Consider the following 22078-nt stretch of genomic DNA (forward strand, 5'->3'; position numbering starts at 1 on the left):
GTAATCGGATTACTGCCCATCTCTGGTCGGAGCTGTGCACTTGTGGGTTCCACCTTGTGTACACGTTTATCTTTGCTGTGTGTACTTGTACCTCTGAGTGGAAGCTGAACTCTTGAGTTCGAGTATCGAAGCATCAGCTGTGACGTTAAAGTCCAAACAGCTCGTTCATTTGACGTGCAAATGAACGAAGGTAACGCCGTTTTCATGTGGATGTGTCACTGAGACACTTTCCACATCCACAGCTCACAAAATGGGAAAACTATAGAAGTATAACAATGAAGAAGTTACTATGTTACGGGTCCCAAGGATGAAGACCTCGATGACAAATATGTTACCTGTAAAAGCAGGTGAAGAGCAGAGTAAGGAAGACACGATGCGTCTCTGCTTTCCTCCAGAACGTGTCTGAGTCTGATTTATTTCACACAAATAAATGCTATAAAACACTAAACATGAGCTTTCAATATACTGTTCAGCTGGTTCCTCATTCACATCAATGACATTTACTTATTTCACAACATCAGTGAAATATACTCTTTTTAACTGGTTCAGTTTCTCAAGTTCACACTTCTTTCCATAACAGCTACATCCTTTTATCATATCAATAAACACATCACATTGTCTTCTGCAGTGTCTTACTGGCTAAACAGTTCTATTCAATAACAGCATTGGTAAATACATTACATTTGTTCCCTCCAGTAATTTACTGGCAAAATCACTATTTAGTGCATCATGAAACACAGCTTGTTGAATCAACCCATGAATGCCTCTGTTAGCTACACAGAGTTGCTCAGAGTGCTTGTGTTACACTAGCTAATCTACTCAGTCACTTTAACAGAACTATTAACATTCACATCTCACAGAACTGATTTGATTGGAGCATTACAACACGTTTGCACAGAGCATAGGAGCGCACTGACTCTGCTTCACGAGCGCTCCACCTAACGAGCGGGCTCGCGGTGCGGTCGCGCGGGACACTCCTCTGGTTTTCTCCCGTGTTTACATATAAATAACTTTGGCGGACCGCCTTAACTCTCCCATTCACATTAACGTGGGTAACCATGGTGACAATAAACAACATTTTCGGTGCGAGCACCGTGTACCGACCTGTAAAAGCAGGTGAAGAGCAGAGTAAGGAAGACACGATGCGTCTCTGCTTTCCTCCAGAACGTGTCTGAGGAAGCAGCGGAAGGTGGGCTCCACTTACTGCTCCCCGAAACCCCGGAGCAAGCACCAAAGTTCCGCCCTCACTGCTTTCTAACATAAAATGAATCCCTGTTACATGGATTTTCTATCCTCTTAAAGAAACTGAAAATAAATACATATAGCAATGAAAAATGTCCCGTTACATGAGTGTTTTACACAAAATAATATTCATGTGGTCATTCCCTCACAGGGGTGCCACAACTACACTGCTGTTTTGACAGAGACACAGTGTGTTTATCTAACTTGGCTGAAGCCAAAGTTCTCCAGACAAATTCAGTCTGTTTCTGCCAAGTGTGAACTCACTGGATGAGCGCCAGATACACAGAATCAAAAAGGGATAAATTACTTTTCTTATGTCATGTTCCCGTCACAAACTGGCTCAAGGAGAGGGGAAGCAGGAGTCCACAGATGAAATGTTCCTATAAATAAAGTGGAAATTATTCAAACTTTACCAAAACTTCAACACATCAAATACAAGCAGTTCAGCAGGGAGTGGATGTGTGTTGCATGTGCCAGGTGGATGCAGAGAGAGGCCAGGGCCACGTTCAAACCTGAACACGCTGCACAGTGTTTTGTTCCATTTGTTAGGGATGAATGAAATGCTTCCTTGAAAGGATGTGTGCAGTCACCAGTGGGCGTGGAAGCATGTGCGCCCTCATTTGGTGGGTGTGCAAGAAAAGTCCTCCTGTCACACAGCAATGCCTACATAAATCACACCACTCTGCTTAAAATAATAATGTTTAGTGAAGCAGGTGAAGCAAAGGGCTGCTTTTAATAGGCTGGGAGACCCAGGTGTGCTGCTTTAGCTGCTGAGCCTCTTATGACAGAACAGCGGAGAGTGGTAAGAAGGGAGGAGGGGGTCTGGCTGTGTTTGTGAACGATAGATGGTGTAACTCTGGGCATTTCTCTATCAAAGAGACGCTACGCTGTAAGGACATTGAGCTGCTAGCGGTTAGCATGAGACCGTACTATCTACCACGAGAGTTTACACACGTGATTATGATAGCTGTGTATGTCCCGCCCTCTGCTAACGCTGCAGCAGCCTGTGAGGTCCTGCACACTGTAACCAGCAGACTCCAAACACAGCACCCTCAGGCCCTTTTCCTGATCTCTGGGGACTTTAAAGATGATGTAACCATTTAATTATGGTTACATAATTAATTATGTAATTAATTATGCAAAATGCAAAACGCTCAGCTGTGTCTCCAATCAAAGCTCTGTAACTTCAGAGGTGATGTTCATATGTTGACTAATGGTTTTCTTTCATTTTTGATGTACTGCAGAATATTTGTATAAAATCCAGGCCAGGAAAATCTCCTTCATGTGTTTCTGTGTTTTGTCTTCAGCTACGTTGACACAAAGGCCTCTGCTGTGACGCTCACACCTTTGATAAAGTCTGGAGAGTGTCAGCTTCCTGTTTATAGATACAAAAATATGTAATGTTGTGAACTCTGGCCGCAGCGGCGCAAGAAAAAGGAGAATTACGGGAAGCACTCACAACAGGTAAAATCAAAATAACAAAGTAAAGTAGGATAAAATAAAAAACAACAAAAGAACAACACAATATACTTCCCCGTACTGTTACTGCTAACCTCTGTTAACCTAGTAACTCTTACCTTCTAACTGACAGCTGGTCAATAAACGAGCTCCATAAACGCTCCATATTCACCTTTACATGGAATATAAAGGGAAAAGAAGAAACACAGTGCTGTGTCAGCGTTAGACATATAGATATATCCTTGCTTTTAATACATTTGAAGGTGGGTGGGAGAGGTGCTTCTCCGCGTAGTCTACGGTCTCTTTGGGATCGGTAAAGCTTTTCCTCACATCACCATGGGTCACTAACAGCTTTGCAGGGTATAGCAGTCTGTACCTGACGCCGGTCATCCCACGTAGTCTTCCTCTCATATTTGCAAATGCGGCTCTGCGTTTCCAACAGAGGGAGGGAAATCTGGGAGGATGTTTATTTTAAAAACCCTTATACATCAGGTTCTTGTTCTCTGCAGCTTTCAGCAGAATCTCCTCACCAATGTGGTAGTAGTGCAATCTCAAGATGATGGGCCGAGGAAGATGACTTTGTTTGGGACGCTGGCGATTCGCTCTATGTGCTCGATCGATGAGTGGCTTCTCCTCGAGAGATAGCGCCTCCGCCAACAGGTGTGAACCAACTCAGTCATCTTGGGTCCCTCTGTGCCTTCTGGTATTCCTGCAGTTCTTAAATTATTCCTCCTGGAGTGCCTCAAGAGCTCCACATCTCTCATCTAACTTCTTTACCTCCGCAGACAAACGCTCCACAGTGGCCTGGAGAGTGGCGATGGTGTCAGAGTGGTTCGAGGCACAGTCCTGCAGTTCAGTCAAAGTGTTATCATGCCTGGCCACGTCGCTTTTTATGTCCGAAATTGAGGGCTGGATGCTCTGGTTCAAGGATGATATCTCGCCTCCTATGGTGGTAGAAATCTCTAATATGCAAGTGTCCAGTGCTAGTTAGTTAGTTCTAGTGGTTAGTGGGGCTTTATTTGATGATTCTAGTGTGTGTTACATTGTTGTCATATTGTTGAGTCGCAGAGCTGTACAGTGTTACAGTTTCTGTAGAGTCTGGTATAAGGAACTCAGATCCCTCTGTGAATAATGTTCACTGAAACTGATCTGTAGTTAATGAACTAGTCAGGATTTACACTAGAGAATGTTTCTGCCATTACATGGCCTGTATTTGTAGAGCGCTTTACTCGTCCCTGAGGACCCCAAAGTGCTTTTTTGCCCAAGGACACAACGACCGAGACTGTCCAAGCCGGGGCTCGAACCGGCAACCTTCCGATTACAAGACGAGCTGCCAACTCTTGAGCCACGATCGGCCCACATATTGTTGTCTTTTGTTGCAGACACCAAGTGTTGAGATCCTGTCTCAACCTCCTACATTCTTCCAGCAGGTTACACATTATTTTTTGTATTTGGAATCAAATATATGTGTCAGTTGGGCCTAGTGCAGGGGTCAGCAACCTTTAACACCCAAAGAGCCTTTTGGACCCGGTTTCCACGCAAAGGGTCAGGGTTCGGGAAAACACTGGGAGCCGCAAATACTTTGTGACATCTAAAATGAAGATAACACTGTGTATATTGTTTTTACCTTTATGCTTTGTGTGAACAACTACAGTGTGTTGCTTATGAAATCCATGAAGTGCTACAGAGAAAATTACATTTGATTTATGTAATGAAGACATTTTGAGCTCTTAAAGAAATATAACAAAGGAAAGCTGAACTACAATGATCCATGTAGCAAACACAAACTGTTATATCGCCTTTGGGCTTTTGGAGCCTTGACCTGACTTTTAAAAAAAGCGCGTTCATGCAAACATCGTCGGGTCTGCCGTGATATGTTTACAACGGGACTTCTGCTCCTGAACCTCTGCGCACAGCGTCTGCAGGTAAGGTAACTTTATTTATACCCAAAGGCAAGGTAAATTTGCTTCACAGACAAATGACAGCATTTGACATCCCTTTAAAAACACACATACCTAGTAAATATATAAAGCTCACTGTGACACATACTTTAATATTTCGAATCAAAAACAGTTCTTATTTAATTCAGTGACAGCAACGGGGACAAAGCTATTTTTATAACGCTTTGTCCTGCATCTCGGAAATAGAAACCTCCGTCCTGAGGGAAGAAGCTGAAATTCACCCCTTAGAGGATGGGAACCATTTTTAAGGATTGATAAAGCCGTCCTCTGTACCTGCTCAGAGTACAGGGAGGCTAAACAAGACTGTGGCTCACCTATCAGACGACTGGACCATCTCACTATCTGATTCAGAGAGTTTTTCTCTGTGACAGAGGTCTGACCGAACCATGCCACCAAACAAAAGGATAAAACAGACTCAATGAAAGAACGATAAAACAAAGTTAACATTTTTTGGTCAATGTGGAAATGAACAAGTTTCCTAAGGCAATAAAGGTGCTGGTGACCCTTTTTACAAACTGATTTGCAATTTTGATCAAAGTTCAGTTTTTCATTGATTATGGTCCCAAGATATTTATATGATTGTACTTGCTCTATTTTCTGACCTTTAATTAAAGTGACTCCGTGCCCATTTTGTTGTTTCCTAAAATCAACAACCATGTCTTTTGTTTTAGATATGTTCAGCTGGAGATAAGACTCCTCCCACCACTGAACAAAGTCATCAATGACTGGACCGTGGTTAGTTTCACCCTCTTTCAGTAAGCTGACAATAACAGAGTCATCTGCATATTTAATAATGACCCTGTTTTCATGTCTGCCCTGACACATGTTTGTATAGAGAGTGAATAATAAGGGCGATAGGACGCAGCCTTGAGGAGAACCTGTGGAGGAGAACACTGGGTCAGACAGAACCCCATTTATTCTCACTCTTTGTGACCTGTCAGTTAGAAAATCTAAAATCCAGCCCACCAGGTTTTTCCTGATTTCAAACTGTTCTAAAAGTCTTTTAATTAAAATATGGGGCTGTGTTGTATTAAAAGCCGAAGAAAAATCAATGAAAAGAAGTCTTGCAAAAGTCCCTTTACTCTCTACATGTTTAAGAATCAGATTTAGTAAAGTCAAAAGTGCGTCCTCCACTCCTCTGTTGGGCCTGTATGCAAACTGCATTGGATCCAGCTGACCTTCAGTCTCTTCATAATCACATTTCTGAGGATTTTTTCAAAGACTTTCATGACAACTGAAGTGAGGCAACAGGCCTGAAGTCGTTTAGATTTAGGGACAGGAACCACGACTGCTTCTTTGCAAAGAGAGGGCACATGTTGTGTTTGCAAGGATTTGTTAAAAATAACCTGAAATATAGGCCTGAGTTCATCAGCACAAGATTTAATTAGGCGGCCACTAATATTATCAGGACCCTGGCTCTTGTTCACATTGACTGTATGAAAGGCCTTTTTAACATCGCTGAGTTCAATGATAAAGTGCTGAGTATCTCTCAGTTTCTGTTTCAGTTCCCAAATATCCTCGCTGAAATCAGAAGAACTAAAACGAGCAGAAAACATGTTTAAAGCATTTGAAAATCTCTGTCTGAATTAAAACATCTAAAATGACCTGACTGCTGCTCTGGGGATTTTGAAACCCTGCTATGGTTTTCATACAAGTCCAGGCAGACCCAAAAGTTTTTGCAGCAAATTTGCTTTCAAGAAGGTTTTTGTCTGTTTTGCTTTCAACATCTCGATTTTCATTTCCTTGGTAGCTGTCTGAAAATCGGTAACAGCCCCTCTTTAAAGGCCTGTCTCTTTTTCCTTAAACAGGATTTGACACTTTTAGTGACCCATGGCTTATTGTTAGCGTAAATTTTAACGCGCTTACGGGGTATAATCATGTCTTTACAAAATACTGCACAGGAGCTAGTAACATCCACCAAAGCATCGAGATCATCTCCACAAGACTGAAGACGGGGCTGTACGAAGTCACTTTATCTCTACAGACTGTAAGCTGTCGTCTGTGAGGCGTGAGCGTGTTTGTTTGAACACAGTTCACGGTGGAGAACAGCTGCTGACATAATGTGGATCCCAAGATCCATAACTGGCCTACCTGGGGCTGAAAGTCTCCATAAATGCAGGCGTTTCGGCGGCTACACCGGCTTCCACGAGTGTGACGCTTATTTTGAGAAAATAATAGAATATAAATGTATTTTTATATTTCAATATCACAATAATCTTCCAATGTAGAACTACAAGTTAAAAAAGAAGTAACATAAATCAAATCCACTTCAGCTAAATACTTCTCATTTATTTCCATCTTACATGCTGTGACTGCAGCCATTCCCACATCTCTGTGAATGGGACTCATGGACATGGATCAGTGGTTGTTGATCAATGGTCCTGAGAATCTGCATAATTAAGATGAAGGAACGGAGCTCCCAGCCCATCGTTCCTGCAGCTGCTTTCAGTCTTTATGCAAATGTCCTGTTTGTAAGACTGAAACCTGCAGCTGAGACTGAAGACGTCACCTGATGATGACGACACGTTTCTCCCACAAAACGCTGCGTCCAGATGAACAGAAGCAACAGACTCACTTTCCTGGATGATTGAGATGCATCAAGACTTCATTGTGTGTTACTTCTCATTCAGCACAGACACATTATTCCTGTTAGGTCATGTCAGCTGTCACTCAGTACAAGCACAACTGTGAACAACACAAACTTCTCTTCAATGTGTCACAGAAACACTAAGTGTGAGAGCCTGTATGACACACAGGACAGACTGTAAGCTCTGCTGGCTGCACAGCACTTTGTAGCAGTTTTCCAACATGTCCTCCACCCGTGATGTCAGTGGTGGGACCCCAGTCACAGCACTCAGCACCACCTCCTTTAAATGGATTTTATAGCAGTTCCTCCCATTACTCGGTGCAACGCTTCTTAAATGTGTTTTTGCAGGATAAAACACAGCAGGTGGTGTAGAGAGGACGTCAGCTGACGGAGCAGAGGGAGGCAGACTGTGGATAAATGACAGAGTGAGAGGAGAGCAACCATGACAGAAGCACAGGTGTGGCAGATAGAAGTGGCTTTATAGACACTTATTGTCAGTCCTCGTGCATGCTGTGGAAATAAGTGTCTGTGTCATGAGGTGACATGTGAGCTTATCTTTGGTCAATAAAGCTGAACGACCAGTTTTCACTTTGCTTGTTACGCTTGTTTAGTGACGTCTGGGTTTCTGTGGAGCCCGAATTTTGATGAGTTCTGGTGAAATCATCTGAGATCATCTGAGCATCGGTGAAGAGTCAGCAGAGAAAGTGTGGGACAGAAGTTTGCTTTGGACACATGGACTGAAATCAAAAAGGAACAAACAGGATTTCCAATGGACAGTATGGAGAAGTGAAAGTACACAAAGGCTGTGCTGGAACACGTGTGTTACACTTTTTGACAGCTGAGAACAAAACACAATATTTTGCATCATCTCTGCAGTGTCTCTTCTTTCCTCTGCTGTTGTGCTTTTAGCTCCAAACTGTTTCAAATGGTTTGTCAGCAAGCTGACCTCTGACCTCTGCAGTACTAACTCCTGACCCGTACAAAGAGCGGGCGTTTCTGACCTTTGACCTGCAGCTGTATGTCTCTCAGTCTCAGTTCTTCTCTCCGTCACTGATGGAGCAGGTGTAGTTGCTGCTGACAGTCAGTCGTTTGTTTTCTCAGAGTGAGGCTGAAGTCTGAACTGTTCAGAGCATCAGGTCTCATCAACGTGCGCTGCTGTAACGCCGCTTTGTCCTCTGAGATCACCAGGTATGAAACCTGAGTGCTGACAGAGCAGCATGTTCCCCCTCATTCACCTCCACCACCACAGCCAAGGCATGCTGGGAAACTGAGGACACACAGACGGAGAACTGAAGTGTCTGCTGTGTGTTCATCTCAGAGTCCTCACAGGTGACACATTAGCTCCAGAACACCAAGCCAGGTGTTTGAAGCCTGACAGGGATTCTTCCCATCCAGAGGGAGGATTTAGCTGCACAACAATGAACATTAGTGTGTAGTTTAGAAACACAGACTGTGCCTGCACTGCATCTAGTGAAGAAAAGTGTTACTGCCAGAGAACGAGGCTCCTTTAAAGCAGCTGATATTAAGGTTGAAAAATCAACAATAAGCTGATGTAATCAACGTTTCACAAAATGGTCAGCAGCTAAAATCTGGAGCCGTTCTTTGGTGGTAATTAACAGTTTGTTCTTGTTAGCTAATTATGTAATTAAAGGTAGCAGCAGAAGCCTTGTGTTGAAAGCCCATTCACTCACACATTCACACAGTATGTGTGTGTCTGTGTTACACTGTGGACATCCCTTCTGTTGGAGCGCCATCTTGTGGCAGGTTTAAGAAATGTTCTTCTTGTAAATCCAAACTGATGCACCTCCATAGCAGACTGTGGAGGCTTTCAGTGACATGAAGACTTGATTTATACTGTCATATTCTCCTGTTACACAAAGCACAGCACGCTGAACATGGATGAACTGAAACTCCCAGCATCTGACTGAGGAAAAGCACAAATCATTCTCACACTGACTCCTGCTTGATTTTAGATTTGCTTTCAAATCCTCACACTTTCATATGAAGCACTAAATGGGCTCCAGACTGTTTATCTCAGCTTCCTGTCAAACACACTGCTGCTCACACCGAGGCTCAGTTTACTCCTCCAGCCTGGCTTAACCTGCTGTCTGTTAAAAACAGTCCCACACTCCTCTGTTTAATCCTTCTGATCAGACTCTTTGATTTTGTATTGTTTTTACCTGAAGTTGTGTTTTTGACATGGTTCTGTCTGTGAAATAAAGCTCACACACACACTGCTACAGTCCTTCATACACTTAGAAACGAAGCTGCTCCTTTCCTCAGTGCTGACACATAAAGAAGAGTTGCTTTTATATCCAACACGTCTCTGTTCCAGAAAACAGCTTCAGCAGCCTCTGAGTCTGAACTTGGAGTTGGTTATAAGCCACAGGCCTGTGTGCACAGCAATGAGGAAATATAATGCAGTAAGTGAAACATGGATGTGTGGAACAGATTATCCCAAAGGTTGATTCTGTTCATCTGGACGTTCTCAGTGAAACATTTGGTCTCTCGGTCAGGTGACTCCTTTAGTCTCAGCTGACTGCAGCTTTCCAAACCTTTGTCACTGGATCACTCACTTCATCTCCAACGTGTCCCTGACACAGACAGCTGGAGCCGTTACAGCAAAATCATTGATCATCGTTTTTAGAACATTAGCTGGTGTTGGTGGGCAGGCTAGCAGTGCTAATTGTTAGCACTAGTTCTGCTGCTCTCCCTTTGTCTCTGTTATTGTTGGTCTTTAGTGAACAATAGAAAGTGTCTTCATGAGACTGTTGCCTAATGTTCAAATGTAGATAACACCACCTGCACCAACCTGTTACACAGCACAACCCTCTGGTGTAGCTTTGGCTGGAGCACATATTGGCAGCTCCAGTGACATCACCACTCCATGGTGACATCATCTCTACAGACTGTGGCTGTTACATATCCTCACCTGGTAATAATAAGACTGTCCTCAGCTGCACACAGCTCCAAGATGAACAAACTGAAGTAAATACAAATTAGAGTTACGATAGATTGAAATCTTGTAATCAGAGCTAATTCTTAGTGAAACTCTCACAACATCATATCATAATCCTGGGTTAGTGTCTCGGTCTCAGATCACAACATCAGCACAGGCTTGGCTTGGGTGAGGTATTGAGTGGTTCTTGTCCATGACAGCTGCAGGTACAGTGCCATCAGCCATGCTGCACCACATGTCTGCCCAGGAACATTAGTGTGGCTGAGTCTCATGTAAACATTGTGCTAAAGTGGTGGGAAAGTGGCTGCAAGCTGGCTGCACTGTGTCCAATACTCTCAGTATGATATCCACAAACCTCTGAGTGTCACAGAGTGGGCCTGTGCTCAGCTCACTGTGCCCCATTCAATTCTACTTGCATAGTTTTACAAGTAAAATTAAATATACAAGTTGCTCAATGATAAGTTATTGTAGTAACAACTAAGTCCATGGTCATTATTTGTTAATAGTAGCTTAAAGCTTCTGCACCAATCATGGAGCAGCAGGTTTAGAGCATGTGGATCTACAAAAGTAAGTCCCAGTAAGATGGGCTGAGCCTTACATACTAGAAGAAACATGTCATTCCCAGCAGATGAAGCGCCCTTTAAAGCAGGATCTCACTTTAAACCTAAAGAACTTGCTATGAGCATGCAGTGCATTCATGGTTATTATTCATACGATTGTGGGGAGCTAATAAAGTGCAACTATCACATTACATTTTATTATTAAATTGTTGTTAACAATCCCTTCACTTCTGCTTATCTAATTCATGGTTGCAGGATGGCTGACAGCTTCCATTAGGCAGGAGGTAATGTCCATTCTGGCCACAGTGCAACCCACAATGTGTAACTGACACTATTATATTGCATTATGTCACATTGTTACATCTTTTTAATAAATGATGACAGTCAGCTGAATTTGCTGCCCCCTTGGTGGAGGACATCAGGATCTGCAGCTGCTGCTCCATCACAAACACCACAGAAGAAGAACAACACTGGATCAGATTATCTGGACGTGTTTGACAGGGACAGTGTTCATGTTCATGGACATCAGGACAAAAACAGACGATGGAAACCTGCCAGATTTGAGCTAAACTGCTCGTTTCCATGTGTAGTCCCTGGGAGGTCACATGACCAACAAAGACACACAAGCTGTGTCCCAAAACGTCGGCTGCATCCTCCGGAGGCCGCATTTGAAGGCCAATGACGTCACAGCCAGGCGACGAAGGCTGTCCCGATTCCTCGACTCCTTCAAATGCGTCCTTCATTCCCCCGAGTTTGAAGGATGGGTCGGGTGTGTCCTTCGTGGCCCACCATATCCCAGAATTCATAGCGCGGCCCAGCCAAATTTCAGCTGCCAACAATGGCGGCCGCTACTAAGTTTTAAAATTTAACGAGGGAGCACTACTTACTTACAATGAATTCCTTACACTATATAATTTTCCCGTCAGTGTTGGGGAATTCTCAATGGTGCTTGGTGCCATACCCTCAGGGACTTTAATGTTATATAAAAACACTGACAGCTCAATATCTGCCTCAGTCACTCTCCCTGATCCAGCTGAGTCAGCAGTGGGAAAAATCTGCTTTTCACAGGAACTTGGTAACAGCAATAAGAGAATACGTAGTTTATTCCAAGAAGATATCATGTCTCTCCCATATATAGAATATCTTACTGGAACCGACATGTTCCAGATATCACCTGGAAGACAGTCTGGATGATCCCATAAATATCTAATTGTGAACAAGGTGAAGGAAATCTCATATAAAATTCTTCATAAATGTGACCCAGCCAGTCACTATATGGTAACATTTAAAAGAGACATAAATACTAATTGAACTTTCTGTGGGGATCATCCAGAAACTGTGGCACATCTCTTTTGGTTCCTCTACACAGAGATTCTGGAAGAATTTAGCAGTTTTGTTATTGTCCATATTTTAAGGGAGTTTTCTTTACGATGGAAAATGTTTTATTCTGTTTCTTTAAGTTCCCCAGGAAGAATGATAAATGTTTTTTATAAAAAATTTGTTAATACTTTTAGCTATTTTATATCCATAAATGTAAGTTTATTAATAAAACACCATATTTCTGCCGTTTTATAAGGATATGAATTGTACATACAATCAATTTCAGACTCAACCAACAAAAAGCCTCTCAGAACAATATTTATATGTTGATTTTTTTCGCCTACTCATATCATCATTTTTTTACTCCTGGTTCTGTATGTTCATGTTCTGTTCTTTTGTAAACTTCATCTGTTTGTATGTTGTATACTCATTGTGTTTCAATAAAGTTCGATTTAAAAAAGGTACGTTCTAAACGAAGCTTCAGACGTCACTGATCACGTGACTCTGGCCAAACGAATCAAGCCTCGACACGGTGCTTCTGAAGCAGCGCGTTGATCTTTCTGACACACGCACCGGAGCGTCAGCTTCAAGCGGACCATCACTACGTCTCACATCTAAAGGTGTCAAGGTAACTTTGAACTGAGTTCAGTCAATCTGGAGTTTTTCCAAGTTTTCTGTTGCTCTCTGTGAGAGAAGAGCGTTAAAGGCGGGGCTCTCCAGAGTCCAGCAAAACAGGAAACCACAGCTGGGTGTGTGTAAGTGTGCAAACCAATAGAATGCATCGTGGTGGGGGGGGCATCACGGGCAAGAAAAAAATAAAATAATCGGTCGTACCCATGCTTCCCCGACGTCATGCCAGCGCATATTGGGAAATTCGTAGGCACCGATCGGTTTTCTATCAGCCATTTGCTGGGAGTAAGGGCGCCCTCCGTTTGCGAGGTGCGCCTGCTGCTGGCGGCACAGGGAGGAGAGGGCGGGGCGGCGGGGAGTCTCTGGCTGGCTGGAGCGGCATCTAATAACCAACTCGCAAAACAAAATAAAAACAACAAACAGATATTATGATACAGACTTATAATCTGCACCCATGTTTTTTCTAAATTCTATAAAGTGAGCGCGAGAGCCCTCGGTGCGCCTGCGCGCTGCTGAAGTCAAAGTAAACTTTATTGTCATCTCCGCTACAGACAGTCCAGCATATAGAGAGACGAGACGACGAGGCTGCAGTTACAGCGGTGCAAGTAAACAAACAATAAATATAAGAAGAGTAAGAAAATAAATCTACACTTTAGGACTCGGGGTAAAGGATCAATAACAATTTAAATTTATAATTTACAGTTTGATGATTTAAAGTCTCACACAACCCGCCGGTGTTGTGCCAAAGTAGTTACCCCCGTCAAAAATTGTTTCCCCATTCACGGGAGCGCGCAAAGTAGGAGGAGCCACACGGCACATTACAATGTCACGAAACTAATATTAAATTCATCGAGTCTGCTGTTTTCCAGCTTTTACTCTTTATCGCGTCGACTGCAGATCAGTGACAAGTAGCGTACAGAACGGAGCTGGGCAAGTGGCTCCTCCTACTTTGCGCGCTCCCGTGAATGGGGAAACAATTTTTGACGGGGGTAACTACTTTGGCACAACACCGGCTGCTTCCAAGTAGAGCACATTTCATTTATAATGATGTAAATCCAAGCCCATCATGGATTCACGATCTGAATCCTGGGTTGTGTGAAATCCCAGAAATCAACCTTAGACAAAGTGAATCTGTGAACTAAGGTGTAGGTCTGTTAGGCAGGGCCGTGCAGAGAGGTTTAAAGGGGCGGGTGCTCAAAGTTAAAAAGGGGCACATTGAACCAGGCTGAATAACAACAACACACTTTCATCAAGAATCTAATATGGGCAACAAGGCAAAGCAAACGTAGCCGATGCTTTACCTGATGGGTACAATGTTGCTGTTGAGGGGTTGCTGTGGATAGTGCTGGAGGGCAGGCAGGGCTGGACTGGGACAAAATATCGGCCCGGGCATTTTGACTGGAGACCGGCCCACCAAAAATGTGACGTCATTCATGGATAAAACCGCAAAGGATTCTGGGAACTTTTGGCAAGAGGTACTAGCGCATGCAGGCTTTCAATTGAACTCAGTTACACAGCGATAAAAAGAAACACAAAAAATGGCAAGAAGCTGCTGTATTATTAACTGCAATAGCCGGTGTTGTGCCAAAAACTGATTTATTTGCAAAGAAACTGATTGCTCGTATTTAAATTGCTATAAGTAACTTGTTGGGCTATAATATGTGAAACATATGTCAAATGCATCCCTCATGGATGACATAAAGTCATACTGAGCTACAAACAACATTAGTGTAACAAGGTAGAAGCCGCAATCAGTCTTTGGCAGTGACTTTTATATAACCTTTATTTCTGCCGTAAAAAAAATCTAATTAACATTAAAAATGTATTTTGTAAGAAGTAGTTGGACAGCAGAAATGGCTCAAATATTACAATTATCTTTCCACTACTAATTAATTACCGTTGAGCTCAAAGGTTATATTAATACACGGTTAACGAATGTGTATTTATGAAGACGATTTGTGATGGTCTTTCGGTGCATTTCAAGGTCCTGTACCCATCCGTCGGTAAACTACCTGGGCTTGTTGCAGTGACCTGAAGTTACTAAACTTCATGAGTGTATGCACTCACTCCAAGAAGCGTATAATTATAAATCTGAGCGTGGTGAAAGTTGGGCAGCACGCTAACGTCTTTTGTCCCTCTGTGTGCTCGTAAGGGTCTGACCCTTTCACTCCTTTGATTTTTCCTCGTATCTTTTCTTTGTCTTTTCGTCGAGTCTGTCTTTGTACGGACCGGCATTGTTCTCCGTCGTTTTGTACATACCTTTTTTGTGCGGCAAAGAAAAGACAAGAAGGTATTGGAACCGGAGAATGAACGTTTTGCGGTGCTGCAATTGCAAATGCTTGTATTTGATGCGGTACTTGGATTGTTTTGCCAGGAGTTCCCGGCATGCAATGCATTCCCAATGCACATGGCCTTGTCTAGATTCAGATGCTCTAAAACTCCGGAAAGCAAGTTTACAAAGTACTGCCCCGTGGATGCTTCGCACCTCACTATGGAGACAAGCCTCTCCTGCACAGACTCAGTAACATACCTGATGATTACTGAACACTGATCATAACCTGTGATGTCTTGGGTTGTGTCTAGCTGAACAGAAAACATCCCAGCTTTCTGGACATCACTGGCGATGCTCTCTTGAAGGAGATGGCCAAGTGCATCAATCACTGAGTTGACAGTTGTTTTGGAGAGTAGGGTGATGAGAGATCCTCTACCTCTTGATCCACTGGTCTGATGCAACTTCTTGCTTTTTTCAATGCAGTCATTCAAATGTTCTCCAAGGCACATATCATACTTGCCTAATAACACAATCAGTTCCAGAAAGTTACCATGATCGATGGTGTTATCACCTAAAGTGTATGCAGCCTCATTCTCCACATGCCTATAGCTGAGTCCCCTCTTCCCAAGTACTTTGATCACATCCACTATACGCTCTAAAACTTGCCGTCTCTTTTTCACTTGTGCTCTGTGAGCTGACAACTGACTGCCAGCAAACAAGCTCCTGATGTTGCCTTTTGAGCACCTTAAGAAAAAAGCTTCAGCACAGGTCTGGTGTGTAGTGCTCTTTTCATGCTCCTCTGTGCGCAGATGTATATGTCGCCAGTCACTCATGCCTGTTATAAATGTGCTGGTGTCAGTCAGCCTTGCAAATGCCAGACACACAAAGCAGAACAATAAATGGCGTTCTTTGCAATAAGTAAGCCACTTCCTGTTGGTGCCATCTTTACAGCTGAACACCCTCATCACAACTGCACTGCTACTGTTCTGCTGTGGGTGGTAATCTAAGAAGGCCTGTAATATGGCAGGTTCAGGGCGAGCAAAGTAATCGATGCCCTGGCTCTCACTCTCCTGCTCTTCCATCTCTCTCTCTTGCTCTTCCATCTCTCTCTCTTGCTCTTCCATCTCTCTCTCCTGCTCTTCCATCTCTCTCTCTTGCTCTTCCATCTCTCTCTCCTGCTCTTCCATCTCTCTCTCCTGCTCTTCCATCTCTCTCTCTTGCTCTTCCATCTCTCTCTCCTGCTCTTCCATCTCTCTCTCCTGCTCTTCCATCTCTCTCTCTTGCTCTTCCATCTCTCTCTCCTGCTCTTCCATCTCTCTCTCCTGCTCTTCCATCTCTCTCTCCTGCTCTTCCATCTCTCTCTCTTGCTCTTCCATCTCTCTCTCCTGCTCTTCCATCTCTCTCTCCTGCTCTTCCATCTCTCTCTCCTGCTCTTCCATCTCTCTCTCTTGCTCTTCCATCTCTCTCTCCTGCTCTTCCATCTCTCTCTCTTGCTCTTCCATCTCTCTCTCCTGCTCTTCCATCTCTCTCTCTTGCTCTTCCATCTCTCTCTCTTGCTCTTCCATCTCTCTCTCCTGCTCTTCCATCTCTCTCTCCTGCTCTTCCATCTCTCTCTCTTGCTCTTCCATCTCTCTCTCCTGCTCTTCCATCTCTCTCTCCTGCTCTTCCATCTCTCTCTCCTGCTCTTCCATCTCTCTCTCCTGCTCTTCCATCTCTCTCTCTTGCTCTTCCATCTCTCTCTCCTGCTCTTCCATCTCTCTCTCCTGCTCTTCCATCTCTCTCTCTTGCTCTTCCATCTCTCTCTCTTGCTCTTCCATCTCTCTCTCTTGCTCTTCCATCTCTCTCTCTTGCTCCATCTCTCTCTCTTGCTCTTCCATCTCTCTCTCTTGCTCTTCCATCTCTCTCTCTTGCTCTTCCATCTTTCTCTCTTGCTCCATCTCTCTCTCCTGCTCTTCCATCTCTCTCTCCTGCTCTTCCATCTCTCTCTCCTGCTCTTCCATCTCTCTCTCTTGCTCTTCCATCTCTCTCTCTTGCTCTTCCATCTCTCTCTCCTGCTCTTCCATCTCTCTCTCCTGCTCTTCCATCTCTCTCTCTTGCTCTTCCATCTCTCTCTCCTGCTCTTCCATCTCTCTCTCCTGCTCTTCCATCTCTCTCTCTTGCTCTTCCATCTCTCTCTCCTGCTCTTCCATCTCTCTCTCTTGCTCTTCCATCTCTCTCTCTTGCTCTTCCATCTCTCTCTCTCTTGCTCTTCCATCTCTCTCTCTTGCTCTTCCATCTCTCTCTCTCTTGCTCCATCTCTCTCTCTCTTGCTCTTCCATCTCTCTCTCCTGCTCTTCCATCTCTCTCTCCTGCTCTTCCATCTCTCTCTCCTGCTCTTCCATCTCTCTCTCCTGCTCTTCCATCTCTCTCTCCTGCTCTTCCATCTCTCTCTCCTGCTCTTCCATCTCTCTCTCTTGCTCTTCCATCTCTCTCTCTTGCTCTTCCATCTCTCTCTCTCTTGCTCCATCTCTCTCTCTTGCTCTTCCATCTCTCTCTCTTGCTCTTCCATCTCTCTCTCTTGCTCTTCCATCTCTCTCTCTTGCTCCATCTCTCTCTCCTGCTCTTCCATCTCTCTCTCTTGCTCTTCCATCTCTCTCTCCTGCTCTTCCATCTCTCTCTCCTGCTCTTCCATCTCTCTCTCTTGCTCTTCCATCTCTCTCTCCTGCTCTTCCATCTCTCTCTCTTGCTCTTCCATCTTTCTCTCTTGCTCCATCTCTCTCTCCTGCTCTTCCATCTCTCTCTCCTGCTCTTCCATCTCTCTCTCCTGCTCTTCCATCTCTCTCTCCTGCTCTTCCATCTCTCTCTCCTGCTCTTCCATCTCTCTCTCCTGCTCTTCCATCTCTCTCTCCTGCTCTTCCATCTCTCTCTCCTGCTCTTCCATCTCTCTCTCCTGCTCTTCCATCTCTCTCTCCTGCTCTTCCATCTCTCTCTCTTGCTCTTCCATCTCTCTCTCCTGCTCTTCCATCTCTCTCTCTTGCTCTTCCATCTCTCTCTCTTGCTCTTCCATCTCTCTCTCTCTTGCTCTTCCATCTCTCTCTCTTGCTCTTCCATCTCTCTCTCTTGCTCTTCCATCTCTCTCTCTTGCTCTTCCATCTCTCTCTCTTGCTCTTCCATCTCTCTCTCTTGCTCTTCCATCTCTCTCTCCTGCTCTTCCATCTCTCTCTCTTGCTCTTCCATCTCTCTCTCTTGCTCTTCCATCTCTCTCTCTTGCTCCATCTCTCTCTCCTGCTCTTCCATCTCTCTCTCTTGCTCTTCCATCTCTCTCTCCTGCTCTTCCATCTCTCTCTCTTGCTCTTCCATCTCTCTCTCCTGCTCTTCCATCTCTCTCTCTCTTGCTCTTCCATCTCTCTCTCTTGCTCCATCTCTCTCTCCTGCTCTTCCATCTCTCTCTGCTGCTCTTCTGTCTCCTCTGTCACAGACTTCTCCACTTTTGATGATAAATCAGCCTGGTGCAACATGTAAGGATTGGCACAATTTGTTAAGATTTTGAGAAGTTTGAGAAACTAACCTTAAGCATAAAATAAAATTTACTATCAGCAACTTCATAGCACCCGCCCAGCAGTATATAAACTCCGTCATGCTAGTTACGCTGTACGAGTTATTCTAAGCGACTGTATAAAGTCACCACAACGAAAACAAACTACAACTAAAATTAGTTTCTATCTGACACAGATAGACAGCAGGTCATAACTTCTTACCTGAAGTTCAGTTCCTCTGCCACTATGACCGGCGGCCACCTCGGGTCTCTCCTCCTCTTGCCTCCCCTTTCCTTCATCCACCTGCTGGCCTCCACCACTTGCTGATGTTGCTAAATCTATGGAAGCTGTGCCATAGCTACCACCAAACAATTCAGTAATTTTCACACATTTGGCAGCGTCTGCCTGAAGGGCTTATTTCTTTTTGGCCCTAATTTTTTCGGCACCTCCTTTCCTTTTTTTGTTCTCCATTTTCTTTAGTTCGTCTATAAGATTGCTAAACAAGGGGGAGGGTGCATCCGACCTCCTCGGCTGTAATTGGTCCAGCCCAGAGTCGATCATGACCAATTGGCCAATCCAACACCTTTCATTGTTTATACCCTTCCCCAAAAAAAAAAAAAAAAATCGCCAGTGGCCCACCGGGCAAATGCCCGGTATGCCCGATGGCCAGTCCAGCTATGAGGGCAGGCTGTGTTGGTCTGAGACTGTAGACATTAAAAAGTCCGCAGGAGAGATGGTAGCTGATTAAACAAGTGTCATGAGATAATAACAAAATGCAAAGATTGGTGACAGCGCTTGGAACCATAAGGCAACAAAAAACTGTGAGAAATAATTTAGGCTCTGCCTGTGAATCACTCTTTGCTTCTCTTCTTCCTTCCATCCCATCATTTCATATATCACTCTGCACTTGCTGTCTATGTGAGAACAAGGCACAACTTGCTATTGCAATAAACTATAATCTAATTATCCACACCTAACAACTCTTGCACTTAATCTATAATAAAATGATGACAGAAAAATGTTATAGCCCTGCCTTTAGTAGCCTCACACAGCTCCTGCTGTTTCCTCCTCATGTCCTTACCAGCCATGTCTGCACAATGTTATATCATGAGTAATATTTTTTTTAAAAATCCATCTAAATAAAACACACACATGCACGCACACACAGTGACATTTTAGACCTTCTTCAGAATACTGTATATACTATGGGCATCATGGTGCTGATCCAGAATCCTTACATTATTATTTATTACTAGAGCTACAATAATAAAGCAAAGAGGAGGGGGAAGTAATAAATATGAAATAATGTATTTATGATGATTCCATGTGTTTCACTATCCACTCTGTGCAGAGGCAAAGCTTATTACATTTTTAAACTGTAGAGATACAATAATTTTACTGCTGTAAAATCCAAATGTTGTCTTATTTAAAATATAAATCTAATATAATCTGCTTCTTAATGTATGTTCTTTAAAATACAGCGTGTGTTTTTAACAGAGGTGGGACCAAGTCATTGTTTTGCAAGTCTCAAGTAAGTCTCAAGTCTTTATCCTCAAGTCTCAAGTCAAGTCTCAAGTAATGTCAGGCAAGTCAGAGTCGAGTCTCAAGTCACTGGTGTAAAAGTCCGAGTCAAGTCACAAGTCTGAAATTTTGAATTTCAAGTCCTTTCGAGTCTTTAAAAAAAAAACGAAAAAAAGCATGTTGCAGTTATGCTAAATGTAAATATTAGACCATGTAATTTTTAAATCTGTGTTTTTCTCAACACATGACAAAATAGTGAACTTAGAAAATATACACAAATTGTGAAATTGCACCTCTTTAAAATGCAGCTCAATTAAACTTAGCTCCAAGAATAATTTTCACCGACAGTTCTGAGATAAGCTGCATGTTATTCTTGGATGCGGTTGTAGGACCGGCTTTAAAATCGCATGACAAAAATATCATACACATTAAAAAAAACTGCATCACCAACGTAGCCTGGACAACATTTGCTAGTTAGATGAAGTCAGCTATCTCATCGTAGCATATTTATATGCATATTTATAATTATACGCTTCTTGGAGTGAGTGCATACACTCATGAAGTTTAGTAACTTCAGGTCACTGCAACAAGCCCAGGTACAGTTTACCGACGGATGGGTGCAGGACCTTGAAATGCACCGTGTAGAACGAAAGACCATCGTACGTATCATAAGTTTACCAGTCTCACAAATCGTCTTCATAAATACACATTCGTTAACCGTTTATTAATATAACCTTTGAGCTCAACGGTAATTAATTAGTAGTGGAAATAATTTCTGGTACCCATCACAGAAATGTAGCAGTGACAATAATACTGTATGCTGTAATCGTACTGGACAATTAGTGATACAAAAAACCTGTTTTATCCTGTGAATAAAAGTATATGTTTTTGTCAATGTACCATAATAACAGAAGCGAAACGCAATATTGTGTCAGGACAATTTACTATTTATGCACAATAAATAAAGGAGCATAGCGCAACAATTTCTGTTCAGCGCCAGACTTGCTTGTAACCTATATCACCAATTATGTTAAGAAAAATGACGCATTAACTACAACAGCAGACTGACCTTTGTGGAAATGCTTGGAGCAGACTAACCTGTGAGCTGGAGTGTTCTAGGACGTTATATTTGATCTTTGAATGGCTGCAATCCAGTCACCTCTTTGTTACTTCGGAAACATGGTTTGAACAATTTCTCTTCCACGACCTAATCCGATAACAACCGATCTCTTTACCCGTCGGCTTCCCGTGGCTGTCATGCGACCGGCTATTGCAACGCTCTGAGAGTCCCACTGATGAGGCGTTTGTGAAGGTTCGCAGTCATCTAAAGAGCTTAGAAAAAAAGGCATCTGGACTTCTTTAAGTTTTTTGAAGACGTTTCGCCTTTCACCTCTCATCCAAGAAGCTTCTTTATTTCTAGGGTCAAATGGTGGAGAGTCCCAGATTAGCCTGTGTACAAACAGACTTCAGCCATATGAGAGTGAGTGTGAGTGAATGAGAGCACACACAGGACACTCTGATCTCTGAATGTGTGTGACGCAGTGAAAAAGAGGATTGTACTGGATATACTGTGACTGACAAACAGAGTTTAAAGAGAAAGGTGTTTGGATTAAAATGGATTATGCTAAAGTGAACGTGCTAATGAAATCTGAACTGACTGAAATGTGAAGTGAAGATAATTCAGATGTAAAAGAGAGAGAAACTGATAATAAGGTGGGGCTGGAGATCAGTGAAGGGCATGTAAACACCCGATTGGTTGAGTAGATATCAGATCGACAGTTTCACAGTTTTCCCTGTGGATTATAACTTTAAGAAGATGTGACATTCATCAAGGAATCCTGCTCTCCGGATTATTTCCATGAACACTGAGCTGGATCACATCTACAGTGCTGGAAGTGCCCATCTCACCACCAACCTCTCTGTGCACATTCACTTTTCAACCCTTTGTGAGACACTAAAGGTGTAAATCTTAGTATTTATCTATGTTAGTGCGAACACCTCTAATAGGTTGGTTTAGTCTTTCCAAGTCATATCTTCCCTTAGATCTGCGGTC

General features: G+C 43.3%; 2 protein-coding genes across 2 annotated transcripts in view; both read right to left on the reverse strand.

Annotated features, from left to right (window-relative positions):
* LOC143413219 (uncharacterized) overlaps positions 1–22078 on the reverse strand; it is a 332604-nt gene that overhangs the window by 306356 nt on the left and 4170 nt on the right. The gene's annotated exons all lie outside the window — the stretch shown is intronic.
* The window catches only part of LOC112432151 (NACHT, LRR and PYD domains-containing protein 3-like), a 199134-nt gene that overhangs the window by 161335 nt on the left and 15721 nt on the right, over positions 1–22078 (reverse strand). The window lies entirely within an intron of this gene.

The sequence above is a fragment of the Maylandia zebra genome, linkage group LG2 (genome assembly GCF_041146795.1).
Source record: "Maylandia zebra isolate NMK-2024a linkage group LG2, Mzebra_GT3a, whole genome shotgun sequence".
NCBI classification, from domain to species: Eukaryota; Metazoa; Chordata; class Actinopteri; order Cichliformes; family Cichlidae; genus Maylandia; species Maylandia zebra.